Source organism: Oncorhynchus masou, chromosome 22 (assembly GCF_036934945.1).
Source record: "Oncorhynchus masou masou isolate Uvic2021 chromosome 22, UVic_Omas_1.1, whole genome shotgun sequence".
NCBI classification, from domain to species: domain Eukaryota; kingdom Metazoa; phylum Chordata; class Actinopteri; order Salmoniformes; family Salmonidae; genus Oncorhynchus; species Oncorhynchus masou.
Window position 1 is genome coordinate 18,251,774 of NC_088233.1, and position 23,489 is coordinate 18,275,262.

The 23,489-nt window shown below is 42.1% G+C and overlaps 1 protein-coding gene across 1 annotated transcript in view; it reads left to right on the forward strand.

The window, feature by feature from the left end:
• The window catches only part of LOC135508789 (cyclic nucleotide-gated cation channel beta-1-like), a 66,680-nt gene that overhangs the window by 1,476 nt on the left and 41,715 nt on the right, over positions 1-23,489 (forward strand). The window contains exons 2-6 of the mRNA XM_064929008.1: positions 1,511-1,877; positions 2,452-2,574; positions 11,152-11,306; positions 14,337-17,438; positions 23,346-23,426. The gene's annotated coding sequence lies outside the window, so the exon portion shown is untranslated. The remainder of the gene's footprint in view (positions 1-1,510; positions 1,878-2,451; positions 2,575-11,151; positions 11,307-14,336; positions 17,439-23,345; positions 23,427-23,489) is intronic.

Consider the following 23,489-nt stretch of genomic DNA (forward strand, 5'->3'; position numbering starts at 1 on the left):
GAGTCACAGTGGTCATGTATTCTGCCTCTGTGTAGGGCCAAATAGCATTCTAGTTTGCTCTGTTTTTTTATTAATTCTTTCCAATGTGTCAAGTAATTATCTTTTTGTTTTCTCATGATTTGGTTGGGTCAAATTGTGCTGCTGTCCTGGGGTGTGTTTGTGTTTGTGAACAGAGCCCCAGGACCAGCTTGCTTGGGGGACTCTTCTCCAGGTTCATCTCTCTGTAGGTGATGGCTTTGTTATGGAAGGTTTGGGAATCGCTTCCTTTTAGGTGGTTATAGAATTTAACGGCTCTTTTCTGGATTTTGATAATTAGTGGGTATCGGCCTAATTCTGCTCTGCATGCATTATTTGGTGTTCCACGTTGTCCACGGAGGATATTTTTGCAGAAATCTGCGTGCAGAGTCTGAATTTGGTGTTTGTCCCATTTTGTGAAGTCTTGGTTGGTGAGTGGACCCCAGACCTCACAACTATAAAGGGCAATGGGCTCTATGACTGATTTAAGTATTTTTAGCCAAATCCTAATTGGTATGTTGAAATTTATGTTCCTTTTGATGGCATAGAATGCCTTTCTTGCCTTGTTTCTCAGATCGTTCACAGCTTTGTGGAAGTTACCTGTGGCGCTGATGTTTAGGCCAAGGTATGTATAGTTTTTTGTGTGCTCTAGAGCAACAGTGTCTAGATGGAATTTGTGGTCCTGGTGACTGGACCTTTTTTGGAACACCATTATTTTGGTCTTACTGAAATTTACTGTCAGGGCCCAGGTCTGACAGAATCTTCTAGTTCCGACAATGCAGTAATAACCAACGAGTAATCTAGCTAACAATTCCAAAACTACTACCTTATACACATAAGTGTAAAGGGATAAAGAATATGTACATAAAGATATATGAATGAGTGATGGTACAGAGCGGCATAGGCAAGATGCAGTAGATGGTATCGAGTACAGTATATACATATGAGATGAGTATGTAAACAAAGTGGCATAGTTTAAAGTGGCTAGTGATACATGTATTACATAAAGATGCAGTAGATGATATAGAGTACAGTATATACGTATACATATGAGATAAATAATGTAGGGTATGTAAACATTATATTTAGTAGCATTGTTTAAAGTGGCTAGTGATATATTTTACATAAATTCCCATCAATTCCCATTATAAAAGTGTCTGGAGTTGAGTCAGTGTGTTGGCAGCAGCCACTCAATGTTAGTGGTGGCTGTTTAACAGTCTGATGGCCTTGAGATAGAAGCTGGATTCCAGTTTGCAAAGAGTCAATAATAATATAATAAAGTTTGTTCAGAGCCATCGATGTGTCGGCTTGGGGGGAATATATACGGCTGTAATTATAATCGAAGAGAATTCCCTTGGTAGATAATGCGGTCGACATTTGATTGTGAGGAATTCTAAATCAGGTGAACAGAAGGACTTGAGTTCCTGTATGTTGTTGTGACCACACCACGTCTCGTTAACCATAAAGCATACGCCCCCGCCCCTCTTCTTACCAGAAAGATGTTTGTTTCTGTCGGCGCGATGCGTGGAGAAACCAGCTGGCTGCACCGACTCCGATAGCGTCTCTCCAGTGAGCCATGTTTCCGTGAAGCAAAGAACGTTACAGTTCCTGATGTCCCTCTGGAATACTACCCTTGCTCGGATTTCATCAACCTTGTCAAGAGACTGGATATTGGCGAGTAGTATGCTAGGGTGTGGCGCACGATGTGCCCGTCTCCGGAGCCTGACCAGAAGACCGCTTCGTTTGCCTCTTTTACGACGTCGTTGTTTTGGGTCGCAGGCTGGGATCCATTCCGTTATCCTGGGTGGAAGGCAGAACACAGGATCCACTCCGGGAAAGTCATATTCTTGGTCGTACTGATGGTGAGTTGACACTGCTCTTATATTCAGTAGTTCTTCTCGACTGTATGTAATGAAACCTAAGATGACCTGAGGTACCAATGTAAGAAATAACAAGTAAAAAAAAACTGCATAGTTTCCTAGGAACGTGAAGCGAGGCGGCCATCTCTGTCAGCGCCGGAAGTCTATCTATCTCTGTTGTATAATTGTAGTCGTGGTTGCGGAGGTTTGGCTACCTGTCTCAAGCCAGCAGACAGATGTCAACCATGCAGTCCTCTCAAATTCTGCCCAATGCCGTCAGTGACATGCAGCGCTTCTATGGCCTAGAGGTCACTGGAGAGATGGACCCTGTCGCACTGAAGTATGGATGCCACTGGCAGCCTCAGTTATACTGTACAGACTGATAGAAACTAAATAGAAAATGATGTCAAGATAATGTAAGGTCATGATTACATTATAGAGCTATTCTGAGAAAAGTTGCACCTCCTGGTCTAGCACTGTGGAACCACTCTAGCCTTAAAATAACAATGTATCTGATCCTATATATCTATGTGGTTATCTGGGCTCTATTCAATTGTGTTTTTCACTCCCCATTTAGGGCCATGAGAAGGCCTCGCTGTGGAGTCCCAGACAAATCTGTTGAGCAGGCTGAGAATGGTGTGAGGTGGAAACGCTATGCTCTCACTGGCCAGAAGTGGGACAAGAACCTTCTGACTTACAGGTGTGTGGTAGGCCTATGTATGCTGGGGGATTCTAAGAAAACCATGTTGGGAATCTCTAACAGATATCCCCCTGACTGGCGTGCAAAGCGTCAGTATAAACAACACTGCAAAGAGACCTGAATTCCCATATGTGTATAGACCACTGAAAACATACGTAATTTGTAATGACCCTCTGTATATACACTACCAGTGAAAAATATATTTTCTATTTGAGATTCTTCAAAGTAGCCACCCTTTGCCTTGATGACAGCTTTGCACACTCTTGGCATTCTCTCAACCAGCTTCACCTGGAATACTTTTCCAAGGAGTTCTCACATATGCTGAGCACATATTGGCTGCTTTCCCTTCACTCTGCGGTCCGACTCATCCCAAACCATCTCAATTTGGTTGAGGTCAGGGGATTGCGGAGGCCAGGTCATGTGATGCAGCACTCTATCACTCTCCTTCTTGGTAAAATACACAGCCTGGAGGTGTGGTGGGTCATTGTCCTGTTGTAAAACAAATTATAGTCCCACTAAGCCCAAACCAGATGGGATGGCGTATCGCTGCAGAATGCTGTGGTAGCCATGTTTGTTAAGTGTGTCTTGAATTCTAAATAAATCCTAGACAGTCTCGCCTTTAAAGCACCCCCACACCATAACACCTCCTCCTCCATGCTTTAGGGTGGAAAATACACATGCGGAGATCATCCATTCACCCACACCACGTCTCACAAAGACACGGCTGTTGGAAACAAAAATCTCCAATTTGGACTCCAAACCAAAGGTCACATTTCTACTGGTCTAATGTCCATTGCTCGTGTTTCTTGGCCCAAGCACATTTCGTCTTATTATTGGTGTCCTTTAGTAGTGGTATCTTGGCAGCAATTCAACCATGAATAACTGATTAACACAGTCTCCTCTGCACAGTTGATGTTGAGATGTGTCTGTTACTTGAACTCTGAAGCATTTATTTGGGCAGCAATTTCTGAGGCTGGTTACCAACTCTTTGTGTGCCACTTTTCTCATTCAGAGGCCAAATACTTTTTATACAACACCCAGAGTGCAATTGTTGTATTGTGCAATTGACAGATGAAGACCAATAGTTAAAGGTTTTTCCTCAGCAAAGACACTATCACATGTAAAAAACAATGGTCGTATATACTTCAGGTTTGTGGTCAATTTTGTATCAACAGTGTTCTGTCATTTATTGTTTGTGTTTTGTATTGGTTGGCTGTTGGAGAGGAAGGTATACTTAAAATTGTAGATGTACAATAAAAAAAAATATTCCAGTTTTTAAAATTTGTTCATTTGTAATGTGCTCTCTGTCAGTTAGCAGAGTTAAATGATGCATGCAGGACATATAAAGATTTTGCAATAAAACATGGTATAAGGCAAACCAGTCTTTGCATGCAATATTGGGTGAAAATGCTATTAGGAGTAGGCAGACTATAGTGCATTTAATGTATTTATATATACAGTTGAAGTCGGAAGTTTATATACACTTAGTTTGGAGTCATTAACCACTCCATTAACCACTCCTCGTTTTTCAACCACTCCACAAATTTCTTGTTAACAAACTATAGTTTTGGCAAGTCGGTTAGGGCATCTACTTTGTACATGACACAAGGGATTTTTCCAACAATTGTTCACTGTATCACAATTCCATTGGGTCAGAAATTAACATACACCAAGTTGACTGCGCCTTTAAACAGCTTGGAAAATTCCAGAAAATGATATCATGGCTTTAGAAGCTTCTGATAGGTTAATTGACATAATTTGAGTCAATTGGAGGTGTACCTGTGAATGTATTTCAAGGCCTACCTTCAAACTCAGTGCCTCTTTGGGATAAAAACATTGTGGGGAAATCAGCCAAGACCTCAGAAAAACAATTGTAGACCTCCACAAGTCTGGTTCATCCTTGGGAGCAATTTCCAAACGCCTGAAGGTATCACGTTCATCTGTACAAACAATAGTAGGCAAGTATAAACACCATGGGACCACGCAGCCATCATACCGCTCAGGAAGGAGACGCGTTCTGTCTCCTAGAGATGAACGTACTTTGGTGCGAAAAGTGCAAATCAATCCCAGAACAACAGTAAATGACCTTGTCAAGATGCTGGAGGAAACAGGTAAAAAAGTATCTATATCCACAGTAAAACGAGTCCTATATTGACAACCTGAAAGGCCGCTCAGCAAGGAAGAAGCCACTGCTCCAAAACCGCCATGTCGTGTTTTTGGCATCATTAAACTGAAGACTGTTATTTTATCAAATCAATTCTCTGTAACTATTATTACGTGATTAACCTCTCTTTGGTAGGGGGCAGTATTTTGACCTCTGGATGAAAAGCGTTCCCAAAAAAATGCCTACCTGTGGATTGTGTGCCCAATAACAAGGCATAACCTACAATCGGGAACGCACAGACAAATCAGGCCTTTCGCAGTATTTACAATACAATCGCGGGAAAACACAGGTTGGAAAGCAAATGGCCCCTGATGAAAAGAGAGGAGTCGAATACATATATTTGCTTCACTTCCAAATATAATATTGCGAAAAAGAGGCTTTTGGCACAAGCACATCGGTCATCACCAGCTAGTGAGCTGTGCATCATTGGGTGAGTCAATGACACTGGAAACATTTTTAGGACTATAATTTCCTCATATTGTACAATATGTGCGTCTCCACACACCTAGGTCAAGGTTATTGTTGGATTCATGACCAGGTCGTTTTATTGATCTCAGATTACCCGTGTCAAAGTAGCCCGATAATTTGTGCTGTATTAAAAATGATTCTGCCAGTCTCCAGTCGTGTAAAATAACTGCATAATTGCATGAAGTGGCCTCTTGAGTGGCACAGCGGTCTATGTCACTACAGACCCTGGTTCAATCACAGGCTGTGTCGCAGCCGGCTGCGAGCGATAGACCCATGAGGCAGCACACAATTGGCCCAGCGTCGTTCGGGTGATGGAAGGGTTTGGCCGGACGGGTTATCCTTGTCCATCTCGCTCTAGCGACTCCTGTTGCGGGATGGGCACAATGCACGCTGACACGGTCGCCAGGTGTACGGTGTTTCCTCCGACACATTGGTGCGGCTGGCTTCCAGGTTAAGTGAGCATTGTGTCAAGAAGCAGGGCGGGGTCGTGTTTCAGAGATCACACAGCTCTCAACCTTCGCCTCTCCCGAGTCCGTATGGGAGTTGCAGCGATGGGACAAGACTGTAACTGCCAATTGGATATCATCAAAAAATTGGGGAGAAAAAGGAGGTAACATCTATCTATATATATGTATATATATATATATATAGTGCCTTGCGAAAGTATTCGGCCCCCTTGAACTTTGCAACCTTTTGCCACATTTCAGGCTTCAAACATAAAGATATAAAACTGTATTTTTTTATGAAGAATCAACAACAAGTGGGACACAATCATGAAATGGAACAACATTTATTGGATATTTCAAACTTTTTTAACAAATCAAAAACTGAAAAATTGGGCGTGCAAAATTATTCAGCTCTCTCCAGAAGTTCAGTGAGGATCTCTGAATGATCCAATGTTGACATAAATGACTAATGATGATAAATACAATCTACCTGTGTGTAATCAAGTCTCCATATAAATGCACCTGCACTGTGATAGTCTCAGAGGTCAGTTAAAAGCGCAGAGAGCATCATGAAGAACAAGGAACACACCAGGCAGGTCCGAGATACTGTTGTGAAGAAGTTTAAAGCTTTCCCAAGCTTTAAACATCCCAAAGAGCACTGTGCAAGCGATAATATTGAAATAGGAGTATCGGACCACTGCAAATCTACCAAGACCTGGCCGTCCCTCTAAACTTTCAGCTCATACAAGGAGAAGACTGATCAGAGATGCAGCCAAGAGGCCCATGATCACTCTGGATGAACTGCAGAGATCTCTACAGCTGAGGTGGGAGACTCTGTCCATAGGACAACAATCAGTCGTATATTGCACAAATCTGGCCTTTATGGAAGAGTGGCAAGAAGAAAGCCATTTCTTAAAGATATCCATAAAAAGTGTCGTTTAAAGTTTGCCACAAGCCACCTGGGAGACACACCAAACATGTGGAAGAAGGTGCTCTGGTCAGATGAAACCAAAATTGAACTTTTTGGCAACAATGCAAAACGTTATGTTTGGCGTAAAAGCAACACAGCTCATCACCCTGACCACAGCATCCCCACTGTCAAACATGGTGGTGGCAGAATCATGGTTTGGGCCTGCTTTTCTTCAGCAGGGACAGGGAAGATGGTTAAAATTGATGGGAAGATGGATGGAGCCAAATACAGGACCATTCTGGAAGAACCTGATGGAGTCTGCAAAAAACCTGAGACTGGGACGGAGATTTGTCTTCCAACAAGACAATGATCCAAAACATAAAGCAAAATCTACAATGGAATGGTTCAAAAATAAACATATCCAGGTGTTAGAATGGCCAAGTCAAAGTCCAGACCTGAATCCAATCGAGAATCTGTGGAAAGATGCTCTCCATCCAACCTCACTGAGCTCGAGGTGTTTTGCAAGGAGGAACGGGAAAAAAATTCAGTCTCTCAATGTGCAAAACTGATAGAGACGTACCCCAAGCGACTTACAGCTGTAATCGCAGCAAAAGGTGGCGCTACAAAGTATTAACTTAAGGGGGCTGAATAATTTTGCACGCCCAATCTTTCAGTTTTTGATTTGTTGAAAAAGTTTGAAATATCCAATAAATGTCGTTCCACTTCATGATTGTGTCCCACTTGTTGTTGATTCTTCACAAAAAAATACAGTTTTATATCTTTATGTTTGAAGCCTGAAATGTGGCAAAAGGTCGCAAAGTTCAAGGGGGCCGAATACTTTCGCAAGGCACTGTAATTGCATGAAGTGGCTTTATAAAAGGACACATTTTTCCCGGGATCCTAGGCTACTAAAAATGTTCCCAATGTGTGGAACTTCGGTAAGTACCTCAACTTCTATATGCCACCAAGCAAATGCAATGATATGCATGCAAGGCTTAATTATAAAGGGGATTTAAAAAAATGTTTTTATTTTTTTCTAGGTGCTGCACAACTCCCCAGGTTACCTCCCTCTCAAGCTTACTTTTTGTTCCAGCACTTCCTGATTTTACAAATGAAGCACTGGTCATATACTAAATAATATGTGTTAAATTAGTTTGAATTTAGGATGGGCCATTATCCTGCACCTGTTGGAACAGGGGCACGGTAAAAAAAAAGACATGAATACCAAATGGAGGACACTTTTCCCACGGCTCATTTTCATGCCAGCCAGGTAGGCTACTCCGGTTGTAAGCAAAGCAATGCACTTGATATATGTAAAATTGGTAAATAAATATTATAAGCCCATAGAAATCTGACTGGATCCTCCTCTTTTTAATAGAGACCATCAAAACTCAGTTTTCTCATACAATTCCATAGCATAGCCTATAGAAATATTGCTCAACAGGAACACTTATTTTATTTCATGCATCAACCACCTATGAGGAGCTGGCTCTCACTGCGCAACAGGTGATCCTATTCCGCTCAAACTCTAAATGCCAGATTTCTCATGAAGTGTTTGATTTTCAATTGCATTTGCTTTGATGTCAGAGTGATTAGAGCTTTAGTACTGGCCATTAGCGACTGCCGGTGTGGCGGTAATATGGTCACCGTAACAGCCCTAGTTCCAGCCAATGAGGTTCAGCCCCTCGCCATTTGAGTGAAAGCTAGAAAGGCCACACAGAGCAGAACGAGTGCGAGAGAGCAATGACGTGGTGTATATATGGTGTATATACAAACGTATGTGGACACCCCTTCGAATTAGTGGAGTCGGCTATTTCAGTCACGTATAAAATCGAGCACAAAGCCATGCAATCTCCTTAGACAAACATTTGCAGTAGAATGGCCTTCCTGAAGAGCTCAGTGTCTTTCAACGTGGCACTGTCATAGGATGCCACCTTTCCAACAAGTCAGTTTGTCAAATTTCTGCCTTACTAGAACCAGGCCTAATCGCCTAACAGCAGTGCCCGACCCCACTAATGCTCTTGTGATTGAATGGAAGCAAATCCCTGCAGCAATGTTCCACATCTAGTGGAAAGCCTTCCCAGAAAAGTGGAGACTGATATAGCAGCAAAGTGGGGACCAACTCCATATTAATGCCCATGATTTTGGAATGAGATGTTAGACGGGCAGATGTTCACATACTTTTGGTAATGTAGTGTATCTGCACATATGTGACATAGTATGCAATTTTCCAGGACCACTTTTGGCTTGTGAGCGCTACTTTCAGAATTACTCGCTAAAAAGTATACAAAAGTAGTGGATAATCTCTTTAATGCCAGAGTGAATCAGGATTTGCTTCGATCTCACAAATTACCAAGCTCAGGCGCGCCAGCCACTTTCTCTTTCCGTACTTTACAGATCACATATGGACTTTCTCTCACTCTCTCTCTCTCTTGCTCTCTGCTGTCCTTTTACTCTCTCTCTCTCTCTCTCTTGCTCTCTTCTGTCCTTTTACTCTCTTGCTCTCTGCTGTCCTCTCTCTCGCCCGCTCTCTCTCTCAGGAGTCCCTTTCTGGCATGCTTATTTTTCCCATATTTAATGGAACTGGCTAACGGTAACCTGTCTCCACTACATGTTATCCAATCAGATGCAAGGACAGTAATTGCACCACAATGTTCGTTCTTCCATTCTGGTCATGACCCAGAGGTTGTGTCATAGCCTTATTCCTCATGGCCTATCCTTTCTTTATCTCTTTATGGGATCTCCTGCCTTTTAGCTGCTCAGTCCTATACAACTCCACGTAGGGACAGAGCCATAGAAAAGAGTTTTTCATTTTCTCCACTTGTGGATACTCTGCAAGTTTGCACATTGTTTTTCTAGCACCACACATGCACAGCTGATTCCACTAACCCATGGGCTTCATGATTAGTTGAGTAGTTGAATCAGATTTGCCTATGTGTGGATAGAAAAATAAATGTGCAAACTTGGAGGTACTCGAGGACCGGAGTTATAGAGGATCTAATAGACCCTACAAAAGGCCGCTGCAGACAGGGACTATTAATTGACTTCTGCAGATGATATAAACCATCCACAGATGTTTTTTCTAAAGTATTTTTATTCACCTCGGAACCGGAATCCCCCAACAGAAGCTAGCCAGCTCACTAGCTACTAGTCAGCTAACCACTGTTAGCGGCCATCAGCTAACCTTTAGCTCGGAAAGCTCTCGCCAGTTTGTACAACGCAACTCAAACCAGAGCATACCGGACCTATTTTCTCTCCATATCCCCAGATTCCTACCGCAAGCGCGGGGCCTTTTCACCTGGATCATCGCAGCTAGCTAGCTGCTATCCAACTGACTACTCCTGGCTAATAATCTGTCCCGAAGCAAGCACCAATTAGCCTGGAGCTAGTCCATGCTATGCCCATGCTCCCAGCTAGCTGAAGAGGCCCATCAGCCACTCCTGGGCTACAATACCTGGACCCCTTCTACTGCCAGTACGGGGCACGGAACCCTACCGATCCTTCACGACTGGATTACGACGTAATCTGCTCAACTGGCCCCTAAATCGCAACGTCCCCTGAATGCCAATCTGCTAGCCTGCTAGCCGCAGCCCGCTAACTGTGTAGAGCATATTGGACTGTTAGCTGAATAGATACATCGGACAATTTCAGGAACAGATATAGCCCTTGGTTCTCTCCAGACCTGACTGCCCTTGACCAGCACAAAAACATCCTTTGGTGTTCTGCATTAGTATCGAATAGCCTCCGTGATATGCAACTTTTCAGGGAAGTTAGGAACTAATATACACAGGCAGTTAGGAAAGCTATCTTTTTCAAGCAGGAATAAATCCACTATAATTGAGAATTTCAATAAGCATTTTCCTACAGCTGGACATTCTTTCCACCTGGCTACCCCTACCCCGATCAACAGTCCTCCACCCCCCACAGCAACTCGCCCAAGCTTCCCCCATTTCTCCTTCAACTAAATCCAGAAAATCTGGACCCCTACAAATCAGCCGTGCTAGACAATCTGGACCCTCTCTTTCTAAAATGATCTGCCAAAATTGTTGCAACCCCTGTTACTAGTCTGTTCAACCTCTCTTTTGTATCATCTGAGATTCCCTGTTGATGGAATTTATATGAATGACTAGAATAATCCACCCTTAACCCTGAAGCAACCCTGAAGCAAGATTCAGTGCCGATCTTGGCTGGGGCCACAGAGTACTTCCCAGCATCTCCCTATCTTGAGGGAGGATGGGGAGTAAGTCTCCCGGAATCCCCTAATCTTTGTCGGATGGGTAGCAGGATATTGTGCGCTAATGTTAGTGTGAATGTGTGTGTATGTTAGTGTGAATGTGTGTGTATGTTAGTGTGAATGTGTGTCTGAATGTGTGTGCGTGAGAAGCCAGTATAAAATTAATTGTTTTGTACAATAGAGGAGCTCGCTCTCGTAAATACATTTTCTGACTGTCGTAGCTGGGCCTCCATCTGATACATACCAACCAGTTTAGGCATAGTTAATTGAATTGGGTTTATGAATATTGAGAACATTTTCTCTTAACAATTGGTCCTTCGAGCCGGATCTCAATACCTGCCTCTGTCGTCCCAAGGAACTGCTGAAAACCGTGCACGGGCGGATCCAGGATCCATAAGACAAAGACCTGACCTCTGAATTGAGGGTTTATTTCAGGCCAGTAGTGAACTGGTACACGACAGAGGGGGTGACGAGATCCAACCTACATTGCTTTTCCCAGTCTACGAGAAGGTCAGTATATCTTTATTCACGAATTTGGGGAATTGACACTCGGGCTACATTCAGAAATATGTTTGATTGTTTTTGTGTAGTTTAAGTGTTGATTTAAAAAATCCCACATGGCATTCTTACCTGGTGACCTATTTTTTAGAATTTTGTGTCAAGAACCCTGATATAGGTAGTATTCTAGGCAATTGGAAAATAGGAATTGGGTGTAGAGCCACCTAGGCAGCAGGAGAAGGGGGTCCGTAACAACCCAAGGTATCTGTAGCCACTACCAATAAACTATCTAATGTTGAGACCTAACCACTAAATTGGTCAAGATACATTCGCCGGTCTAACATACTAAGATCTAACAGCAATTGATCTGGAGTATATTAGCAGAAAGGTGAGAGTCAGAGCTACGCACATCTAGGTCTGATCATCCAACGAAGAAGGGAAGCCTAATATAGCGGAGGGAGATACGAGATATTAACGTCAAAAGAACAAGCAACAACAGAAAAATAGGCTGCTGACTAGGGATTTACGATCCCTGGAAAATAGCTTATAGTTGAATACGGCTGAGACCTAATGTCCGATCGACACCTCTATAGATAGTTTCAAGAAAGGAATTTAGCAACATAGGTGCAAAATAGGTCTGACTATTCCACGAAAGGAGAGACCCACATAGATTAAGAGATTAAAGAGACCACACACATAGTCAGGCAGGAGAGCAATTGGATATAATTAAAGAGTACATACATAGATCATAGAAATATATACACATAGATTGTGAGAATGAGACAGATACATAAGGCATGTGGAGACAAGGCAGATAAACAACAGGCCGAAGGGCTAGACATAGAGAGGGTCAAAGGCAAGAACAGAGAGAAAAAGGTCAGGCGCCTACAGCCAGACCCAGAGGAGGAAAAGAAAGAAGCAGATCACCTCGAGATAATTGTAGATAAGCATAAAGGAGGCTTTAAGGAAAAGGAAGAAAGAACAGACAGGAGCAGAATGTTTCATCGCCACTCTTGGGGAAAGAGCAGGAAAGATTTTAAACATAAGGGGACATACAGGGAATAAGAGAGAGGCTGAGACAACGAGAGAGAGAGAGAGAGAGAGAGAGTAAGGAGAATCCTCGTTGGGGAAACGCTTGGACCTTTAAATTAGGGCTATTTTCTGGGAATTGTCTCGGGTAGTATGCGACGGAGTTTGCGACTACAGACAATTGTAATAATAGGGTTGTTTGCGGGGAGGCGTCGTCATTCCAATAGTGATGGTGGTCCAGCGGTAAAATTCTTGCCTACAACGCGGGAGACTCGGGTTTGTATCTCAGCCTATGCATCGATAGACTAAAATTAATTCTGATTGTAATTCAAATATTGATATGTTTTGCCGGGAGAGATACGGTTGTTAGTGTTTGTTTAAGATATAAGCTGAATGTTTTAATAGCTTGTTTATGTTAAATTGAAGGACTAATTCATTCTAAATAATAGCGAGGCGATTTCGATGTAATACGGTGTCTGTTGCCTAAATGGTCCGCTGGAATAACGTATTGAGAATGGAGTCGTATTTAAACGGCTGAATCATAGAAGAGACAGTTACCTAAATCTAATGAATTATTTTGGATTGACTGACATACGTTATAAATTTAGCGAAGTACATGGTACTTTTAAATATTGGAGTAGAGAAAGTTTGGTTTTACTCTTACGATAGAATTTAAGCAGAACTCAGTTTGAGTAGGGGGTATATTTTTGCCTAGAGGCAGGAATAAGAGAGTTGGTTGCAGTGTTGCCAACTAATTTTCAGGGTAAGTTGCTGGAGGCAGGTTGATTTGTTGCTAAATGATGTTGTGATATCATTGCGCGATAACGTGAAACTGCGTCATTACGTAGAATACACAATAACGTTACTCAAATTGATTTGACAGTTGTTCAGGTTCAGACTCCCACTCTTTTCTGTACTTCTGGCAGTACAATTTTGATTGAGAGATGTTGATTGAAGTTGTAAGTTCTGTTCAAGATCAAACCTTCGTGACCAACTATATTCATTGGGTTTGGCTTGTCGAACCCGTACTACTGCTGCTGCAGTCAGCCAACAATGATTTTCAATTCTCTGAAATTGCTGCTGCCTGGGCACGGGCTGAGTGCCTGCTGCTGACGTCACTCACAATGCACTTTTGCAGCCAGGCAATGATGTTGTGACTGAGGGTGTGACAGGGATAATTGTTTGTGCCATTTAGAGAGAAATGCGTGCATTATAGCTTTGAGTCACTTTTCAAAAGTTGCTAAATGTTCCAAATACATTTTTAAAAGTGGCTAAATTTGTCAGGGTAGTCTGAGAATATGCTAAATCTAGTGCGCGCTGGGCTATATTTGGCTGTAAGGGATTCAGGTCTGAATAGTTGAATCGTAAAAGTTTTGTGATAGTTTTGATTTTTGGTTTGATCGTTTAGGTAACACCAGTGAAATTGAACAGGAAGTTAAGGTATACTAACATTATAATCTGTTTCCATTATGTGGAACCGTGACAGGTCCGCAAAGTGGATTGCAGGTTGAAGTAATTTTATTTTAAAGTAGATAAGACACTTGACAGAGAATTGTTACAGGATGGCCATGACCGAACGCCCGGGGAGAATTGGACATGTAGAGAATGAAAGAGGCGCTCTTACAAGATAATGGCAGACATAAGGATAATTTACTAATCTTACCTAAGTCATTGTTTAGATATGCGGCAATGTTGATACATGGGGAGAGCCATGTATCAAAGGGGGGATAGGTAGGATAAGGACACAAAAATATTACAAATGAAAAAATATATAGCGTTCCCAACTTACTTGGCGGACACGATTATGGTAACTGAAATATTAGGTCAAGATATTATCCCTTAGAGTTGGTTTACTAGGATCTATTTCTTTAAATAATGGATGGCAGTTTAGCTAATCGGGTAGCACAAATAGAAGGCCAGAGTTAGGGACCAGAACAAGTAGACATAGAAGTTGAAGATATACTACCAGAACACATGAGAAGACTTTTCATTAACCAAACCCGTATGTCCAAGGTTTTATGCTCTACAGGAGAACCACAGAAGGAGATTGCACACCAGATTGGGCCAGGAGACTGGGTCTGGGTCCAATCACTAAAGAAAAAGGACTGGAAGCAGCCACGGTGGGAGGGGCCATACCACGTACTCCCACTGACAGCCTTCGCGGTGAGAATAGCTGAAAGAGCTACCTGGGGTCATATTGCACATAGCAAGAGGGTAAGACACAGTGACACTGTCAAACAATCACAGCGTTAGGAGAAGAACCGAATACCAATAGGGTTCAGAGGTTACCTCTCTAACGAAGATTCCCTGACCCCGCCCTATCCTCCCTGTGTGCGTTCATAGAACTGAAAGTATGGGCTGGCCTTCAGCTAATGAGATGTTCTCCAGGAAAGGGTGGGGCTTTACAGGAGTGCTGATTTGTCTGAGCTGTCTTATTGTGGGAGCCATATTCCTAATATACCATGACCCATCCGAGAATACAGAAGGTGGTAACTTGACCCATAGTTTAGATGATGAGGATTTTGTATTAACCAAGCATAAAAGATCACTTGATCTGAATAAACAGGAAGTGAGAGTGGAGATCGGGAAGGATGTCTCAGTGGAGTTCTATGTAGACCAAATGGGGTCTCTGACCCCTTGGCAGTCTAGAACTATGAGTCATTATGGAAGGTATCTGTGCAGGTCCCCGTGTAGTTCATGGAAACAGGTCATAGCCCACACAGAGAGAGAGGGCTATATAAATCCACTTTCCCAGTATGGAAGGAGGTGGAGTATAGTGAAGGTGAGGGTTTTTGACTGCAATCCGGAGCGAGAGAAGTATTGCTTAAAGGTACAAATTACCGTTAAAAACGTAAGGAAGGAGGATATAGGGCTATGGTATGTTGGGTTTGACCAGGTTTCGATTGACATTATAGTACCATTCCTGGTAGAAGAGGTTAGGGCAGGTGATAGTTCTATAGCCAGCCAGACTACAAGCAGAGCCCCTGACAAAACAGATACTGACCGTGGAGTCGTCCAGAGCCAAGGGCCGGTACGGATAGTTCAGACGAAAGATCTCAAGGAAGTGATTGAGGTGGAAACTGGTTATGGGGATTCTAACCTATGGTTAGAATGGATTCAGTATACAGCCAGATCAGTAGCGAAAGAAGAATGTTATGCCTGCGCCACAGCAAAACCTCAGTTGACAACCATTCCCTTTCCATTTGATGGAATTGATACGCCCAGGGGAATAGCCTGTATGGTAAAACTGTTCATGAAGGCAGGGAAGCCAGATAATGACAGTTGCATTGATCTGCATTATCTGTATTCCCATGTGCCCATTACATCCAGACTTCCCCCTTTCACAGTTACAGGAGGACATTATTATTGTATGGCTCGATACATCACACACGGATGGGACGTGGGGGAAGTAAGAAAATGTAATAGGACAGAGAATGTTACAACTGACAAGACAATGAGGAACCTGACTGGGTGGATGAGTTCCGATGACTTTAGTAAGATAAAAAGGCCTTGAGCGGATGTTTGGTGGTTGTGTGGAGGTATGAAGCTGTGGCCTAACCTGCCAACAAATTGGACCGGTATTTGCACACTAGTGCAGTTAGGCATGCCCTTCACCCTTATCTGACGCAAAGACCTAGTGCCAGGTAGAAGAGTAAGAAGGAGTGCTCCGTCAGGATCTTTTGACCCTCGAGTTTACATTGATAGCATTGGAGTTCAAAGGGGGTTGCCTGATGAGTTCTAAGCTAGGAATCAGATATGGGCTGGCTTGAAATCAAGCATCTTCTGGTGGTCAACTCTCAATAAAAATGTAGTTTGGATTAATTATATCTACTACAACCAACAGTGCTTCATCAACTACATTAGAGACGCCATAAAAGGTTTGGCAGAACAAACCGCAGCGACTAGTTTCATGGTGTGGCAAAATAGGATAGCATTGGATATGTTACTGGCTGAAAAGGGTAGTGTGTGTGTGTGACATTCGGAGCAGAATGTTGTACTTTCATCTCGATAACAAAGCTCCAGACGGATCAGTGACCAAGGCCCTGGCTGGTTTAACCACATTAACTCACGAATTGGCAGAGAACTCTGGGGTGGTTAATGCTCTAACAAATTGGTTTGATAGTGTGTTTGGGAAATTGAAAGATTTCATAATCGCTGTGTTATGGGCAACTTTCACTTGTATGAGTGTTTTGGTTCTGTGTGGATGTTTGTTCCCCTGTGTGAGAGGTTTGATTACCAGGACTCTGGAGAGGTCAATGACGCAACAGATGGTGAGGTACGGACTGATTCCGAGCTCCGGCCAGTGTGATGACGAATACGGGCCTCCAGGCCTAGGCGATGACTCCGTTTCTTTTAACTACGATGAGCCCATGTTGGATGAGACTGTTTTTGAGGGTTAACTTCTTCGATATAGGGGGTCGCTCTTTTAATTTTTGGATGAAAAACGTTCCTGTTTTAAACAAGATATTTTGTCACGAAAAGATGCTCGACGATGCATATAATTGACAGCTTTGGAAAGAAAACACTCTGACGTTTCCAAAACTGCAAAGATATTGTCTGTGAGTGCCACAGAACTGATGTTACAGAAAAAACCCAGATAAAAATACAATCAGGAAGTGCCGCATTTTTTGACTCCTTATATGGCTGTGGAGGAGCTAGGAGTCAGCTTACCTTTTCCACGTTTTCCCCAAGGTGTCTGCAGCATTGTGACGTATTTGTAGGCATATCATTGGAAGATTGACCCTAAGAGACTACATTTACCAGTTGGTCGCTTGGTGTCCTCCGTCGCAATTATTGCGTTATCTCCAGCTGCAGTATTTTTCTGTTTTCTTCGGATGAGAAGCCAGTTGCCACCACTGATAGATTATCGAATAGATATGTGAAAAACACCTTGAGGATTGATTCTAAACAACGTTTGCCATGTTTCTGTCTATTATGGAGCTAATTTGGAAAAAAGTTTGGCGTTGTAAGTGACTGCATTTTCGTTTTTTTTTTCTTAGCCAAACGTGATGAACAAAACGGAGCTATTTCTCTTACACAAATAATCTTTTTGGAAAAACTGAACATTTGCTATCTGAGAGTCTCGTCATTGAAAACATCCGAAGTTCTTCAAAGGTAAATGATTTTAATTGAATGCTTTTCTTGTTTTTGTGAAAATGTTGCCTGCTGAATGCTAGGCTTAATGCTATGCTAGGCTATCAATACTCTTACACAAATGCTTGTGTAGCTTTGGTTAAAGCATATTTTGAAAATCTGAGATGACAGTGTTGTTAACAAAAGGCTAAGCTTGTGTTTCAATATATTTATTTCATTTCATTTGCGATTTTCATGAATAGGAAACGTTGCGTTATGGTAATGAGCTTGAGGCTATGATTACGCTCCCGGATACGGGATTGCTCGACGCTAGAGGTTAAGACTGTTTTTTATGAAGATTGTAATAAAAATCCTAACAGGAAGCGTTATGATTAGATAGGCCTTTAACCGTCATTGATGAATATCGAATGTACATACATGTATTGGTTTGAATTATTCTTGGATACCATTTATATTTCCATATAGTAAATGAGGTATCAGTGTGTATTAGTCATTAAGGGTGGATGTGTTGATGGAATTTATATGAATGACTAGAATAATCCACCATGAACCCTGAAGCTGTATAATCGCGTGAGTATGAAATTGATTAGAATTATGTATAACCATAGTCTGTACAATATGTCTATAAACCTTATTTGAATAACCTTATTTGACTGTCTGAGCAAGATTCAGTGCCGACCTTGGCTGGGGCCACATAGTACTTCCCAGCGTCTCCCTATCTTGAGGGAGGATGGGGAGTAAGTCTCCCGGAATCCCCCAATCTTTGTCGGCTGGGTAGAAGGACATTGTGCACTAATGTTAGTGTGAATGTGTGTGCGTGAGAAGCCAGTATAAAATTAATTGTTTTGTACAATAGAGGAGCGCGCTTTCGTAAATACATTTTCTGACTATCGTAGCTGGGCCTCCCGTCTGATTCATTCCAACCAGTTTCTCACAAATTCTTGGTTTCAGGCTGAGTAGTTAATTGAATTGGGTTTATGAATATTGAGAAGATATTCTCTTAACATTCCCAAAGATTGGGGGTGACACTCTAGACCCAAACTGCTACAGACCTATATCTATCCTACCCGGCCTTTCTAAGGTATTCGAAAGCCAAGTTAACAGATTACCGACCATTTCGAATCCAACCATACCTTCTCCACTATGCAATCTGGTTTCAGAGTTGGTCAGGTCAGGGGTGCACCTCAACCAAGGTCAAGGTCCTAAACGAAATCATAACCACCATCGATAAGAGACATTACTGTGCAGCCGTATTCATCGACCTGGCCAAGGCTTTCGACCTGGCCAAGGCTTTCGACTCTGTCAATCACCACATTCTTATCGGCAGACTCAACAGCCTTGGTCTCAAATTATTGCCTCACCTGGTTCACCAACTACTTCTCTGATAGAGTTCAGTTTGTCAAATCGGAGGGCCTGTGGTCCGTACCTCTGGCAGTCTCTATGGGGGTGCCACAGGGCTCAATTCTCGGGCCGACTCTCTTCTCTGTATACATTAATGATGTCGCTCTTGCTGCTGGTGATTCTCTGATCCACCTCTACGCAGACAACACCATTCTTTATACCTCTGGCCCTTCTTTGGACACTGTGTTAACTGACCTCCAGACGAGCTTCAATGCCATACAACTCTCCTTCCGTGGCATCCAACAGCTCTTAAATGCAAGTAAAACTAAACGTATGCTCTTCAACCGATTGCTGCCCAAACCCGCATCCAGCATCACTACTCTGGATAGTTCTGACTTAGAATATTGGACAACTACAAATACCTGGGTGTCTGGTTAGACTGTAAACTCTCCTTCCATACTCACATTAAGCATCTCGAATCCAAAATTCAATCTAGTAACGGCTTCCTATTTCGCAACAAAGCATACTTCACTTATATTGCCAAACATACCCTCGTAAAAATGACCATCCTACCGATCCTCGACTTCGGCAATGTCATTTACAAAATACCCTTCAACACCCTACTCAGCGAATTGGATGCAGTCTATCACAGTGCCATCCGTTTTGTAACCAAAGCCCCATATAATACCCACCACCGCGACCTGTATGGTCTCGTTGGATGGCCCACTCTTCATACTCGTCGCCAAACCCACTGGCTCCAGGTCATCTACAAGTCTCTGCTAGTTAAATTCCCACCTTATCTCAGCTCACTGGTCGCTATAGCAACACCCACCTGTAGCACGCGCTCCAGCAGGTATCTCTCAATGGTCACCCCCAAAGCCAATTCTTCCTTTGGCCCCCTTTCCTACCAGTTCTCTGCCGCTAATGACTGGAACGAACTGCAAAGATCTCTGAAGCTGGAGACTCATATCTCCCTCACTAGCTTTAAGCACCAGCTGTCAGTGCAGCTCACTAATCACTGCACCTGTACATAGCCCATCTGTAAAAAGCCCATCCAACTACCTCATCTCCATACGGTATTTATTTATTTATCTTGCTCCTTTGCACCCCATAATCTCAACTTGCACATCTAACTTTCCAGTGTTTAATTGCTATATTGTAATTAATTTGCCATCATGGCCTATTTATTGCCTTACCTCCCTTATTCTACCTCATTTGCACGTACTGTATATAGACTTTTTCTACTGTATTATTGACTGTATGTTTGTTTATTCCATGTGTAACTCAGTTGTTGTATGTGTCGAACTGCTTTGCTTTATCTTGGTCAGGTTGCAGTTGCAAATGAGAACTTGTTCTCAACTAGCCTACCTGGTTAAATAAAGGTGAAATGAAATGCATTTTTAAAAATTAGTTTGACACCCCTGTCTTGGATGTTCTAGATTGTTCTGGGTTTAACCTGGCTGCTCAATCCCCTGTTCTGCTGATGCTGAAGGTTCCCTCGTGATGCACCTGTGACTTGTCGTGTCTGGTTTATCATTAAATGTGAAGACTTATTCATATCAAATCAGTTCTCTAGGTTTAATTATTATGTAATTAAATGAATCATGTAAACATTAAGTAACGAGGAAATCGGGGCACCATGAGCAAATGTTTAGAGTTACAGTTATATTTTCCCGACTATAACTCTTCAGATATTTTAATATTTTTTTAAATTACAGTCTTCCATTAATGATTATTAATTGTTACCTTCGTTAGTCTCATTCCAAACGCTGTAAAATTCTTGGTTATCTGCGCGAACCCTAGTTTCCATAATGAATCAGCAATATACAAATTGGCTTAATTATTTACAAACTAATCACAGAAATACATAACAAACAGTAGATATTGGTTACAAACAATGATAGAAAAGTCCCAAGTGGGCTAAACCGATATGACGGCATGGTAGAAAAAGGAAAGGGGAGGGGACTGAGAAAGCGGGAAAGACTAAATGGATTCACTACACACAGTCTATAATTATATATAATTCATTGTAATCCTTTGCACATGAATGGACGCTCATTCGAGAATAATTGCATTGTACAGTATATACAGTTGAAGTCGGAAGTTTACATACACCTTAACCAAATACATTTACACTCAATTATTATTTGGTAGTATTGCCTTTTAAATTGTTTAACTTGGGTCAAACTTTTCAGATAGTCTTCCACAAGCTTCCCACAATATGTTGGGTGAATTTTGGCCCATTTCTCCTGACAGAGCTGGTGTAACTGAGTCAGGTTTGTAGGCCTCCTTTCTAGCACACGCTTTTTCAGTTCTGCCTACAAATTTTCTATTGGATTGAGGTCAGGGCTTTGTGATGGCCACTCCAAGATTGCTGTGTTGTCCTACCTTGACTGTGTTGTCCTTAAGCCATTTTGCCACAACTTTGGAATTATGCTTGGGGTCAAAGTCCATTTGGAAGCCTCATTTGCGACCAAGCTTTAACTTCCTGACTGATGTCTTGAGATGTTACTTCCACATAATTTCCCTCATCATGTTGCTATCTATTTTGTGATGTGCACCAGTCCCTCCTGCAGCAAAGCACCCCCACAACATGATGCTGCCACCCCCGTGCTTCATGGTTGGGTGGTGTTCTTCGGCTTGCAAGCCTCCCCCTTTTTCCTCCAAACATAACGATGGTCATTATGGCCAACCAGTTCTATTTTTGTTTCATCAGACCAGTTGCAAACCGTAGTCTGGCTTTTTTATGGCGGTTTTTGAGCAGTGGCTTTCTTGCTGAGCGGCCTTTCAGGTTATGTCGAAATAGGGCGCGTTTTACTGTGGATATAGATACTTTTGTACCTGTTTCCTCCAGCATCTTGACAAGGTCCTTTGCTGTTGTTCTGGGATTGATTTGAACTTTTCGCACCAAAGTACATTCATCTCTAGGAGACAGAACGCGTCTCCTTCCTGAGCGGTTTGACGGCTGCGTGGTCCCATGGTGTTTATACTTGCGTACTATTGTTTGTACAGATGAACCTTCAGGCATTTGGAAATTGCTCTCAAGGATGAACCAGACTTGTGGAGGTCTACAATTGTTTTGCTGAGGTCTTGGCTGATTTCGTTTGATTTTCCAATGATGTCAAGCAAAGAGGCACTGAGTTTGAAGGTAGGCCTTGAAATACATCCACAGGTACACCTCCAATTGACTCAAATTATGTCAATTAGCCTATCAGAAGCTTCTAAAACCATGACATATTTTTCTGGAATTTTCTAAGCATTCTGAAGTAGAAATATTGTTTAGTTCTATCATTTTGGGAATCAGGAGTTTTGAACTAAGAGAAGCTCTTTGTTCTGGTAGACTCTCTCCCTCTACTGCATGGCAGTTTATACCAGGTATTTACAGGGGCGGAGCCAGAGGGGTGTCCGGGGTGGCACTAGATAACCCTGACATCTGATTAGCCACTCCGGGAGCCACCCCAAAATTTCATTCGGTATTGGAAGTTTAATGCTGATTGACATCACATTTCAGCTCTTGTTGAAAGAAGCATTTACTTTCAAATCGAGAACGAGGAAGATAGAATATTAACGTTGGTTGCGAGATACAGAACAATGTGAAGAACATATAGAAGAAGAAAATATCATATTTCCACAGCTCCACAAGCTCTTTTCGCAATTGGCGAAAGCATCATATTTAAAGTAAGTTTTAAGGTTTAGCATTGAGTTTAGGTTTCCAGTGTAAGTTAACGTTAGACCTTTGGCTCCATTAACAGACAGTTAATCAGATAAGAGAGATCGGTTCCCAATTTAGCCTAACATTGTTTACATCTGTGCTAGTAATACACACATACACACACACACAGTGTCGCAAGTAACAATATACGAATGTTTAGCTTATGTGGGTAACTAGTAGGCTACAGCTGTCAGTGTTCGGCAAGTTAATATTCAGCAATTTGAAATCCATTAATTCAGTTAGATTTTCGTACTTGAACTCAAAACAAACGATTGTTATTATCAATCTGTTAACGTTACTCCAAAGACTACTACAATTTGCAGATGGCTTGTTTGCTATCATAAAGGTGTAAGAAATGATAGCTAAGTTAGTTACTGCAGAGTAGGGCCAGCCATGATCTAACTAGTAACTTAAGCTGGTAGTTGATTTTAAGGTACAGTTATGATAATGGAGATTTGTGATTGAGATTGGACTAAATTGTGGGTAATTGCATGCTTAGATGTAAACATAGACTGTCTTATGTTTTAATTGACCCTATGCAAAAATGAAAAGAAAGGGAGAGATATCAGACTTATTTTTAAAGAAGCATCACCACCGGACCCCAGAGCATCTCCCTACCTGAGGCTAGTCAGAGTCAGTGTGGTCAGACTTCACAAGGACCCAGTCTACCACCACCAAGTCAGAACATCTACCAGGCAGTCAGTCACAAGCACAGATAAGAATTTAAGTTTAGCTTCAGCTTGTAATAGAGGATTTTGTCAGATTAAGCCTCACTTTAAAATGTTTGTTGTTGATTCATGTGTGTTCTTGTTTTGATGGCTGTGGCGTTTTCATTTTGATTATACACTAATGATTCCTGTGTTATTTTAATGTAGTAGATGTATCAAAGGATGACACCGAGACCTCTGACTCTGAGCAAGACGGTGAGCCAGAGCTGCCAATGGTAGGCCTATAAGGTATAAACTACACATTTTAGTTAGCAGCTGTTAGTATCTAATCTTGTGGATCCCTTAATTATA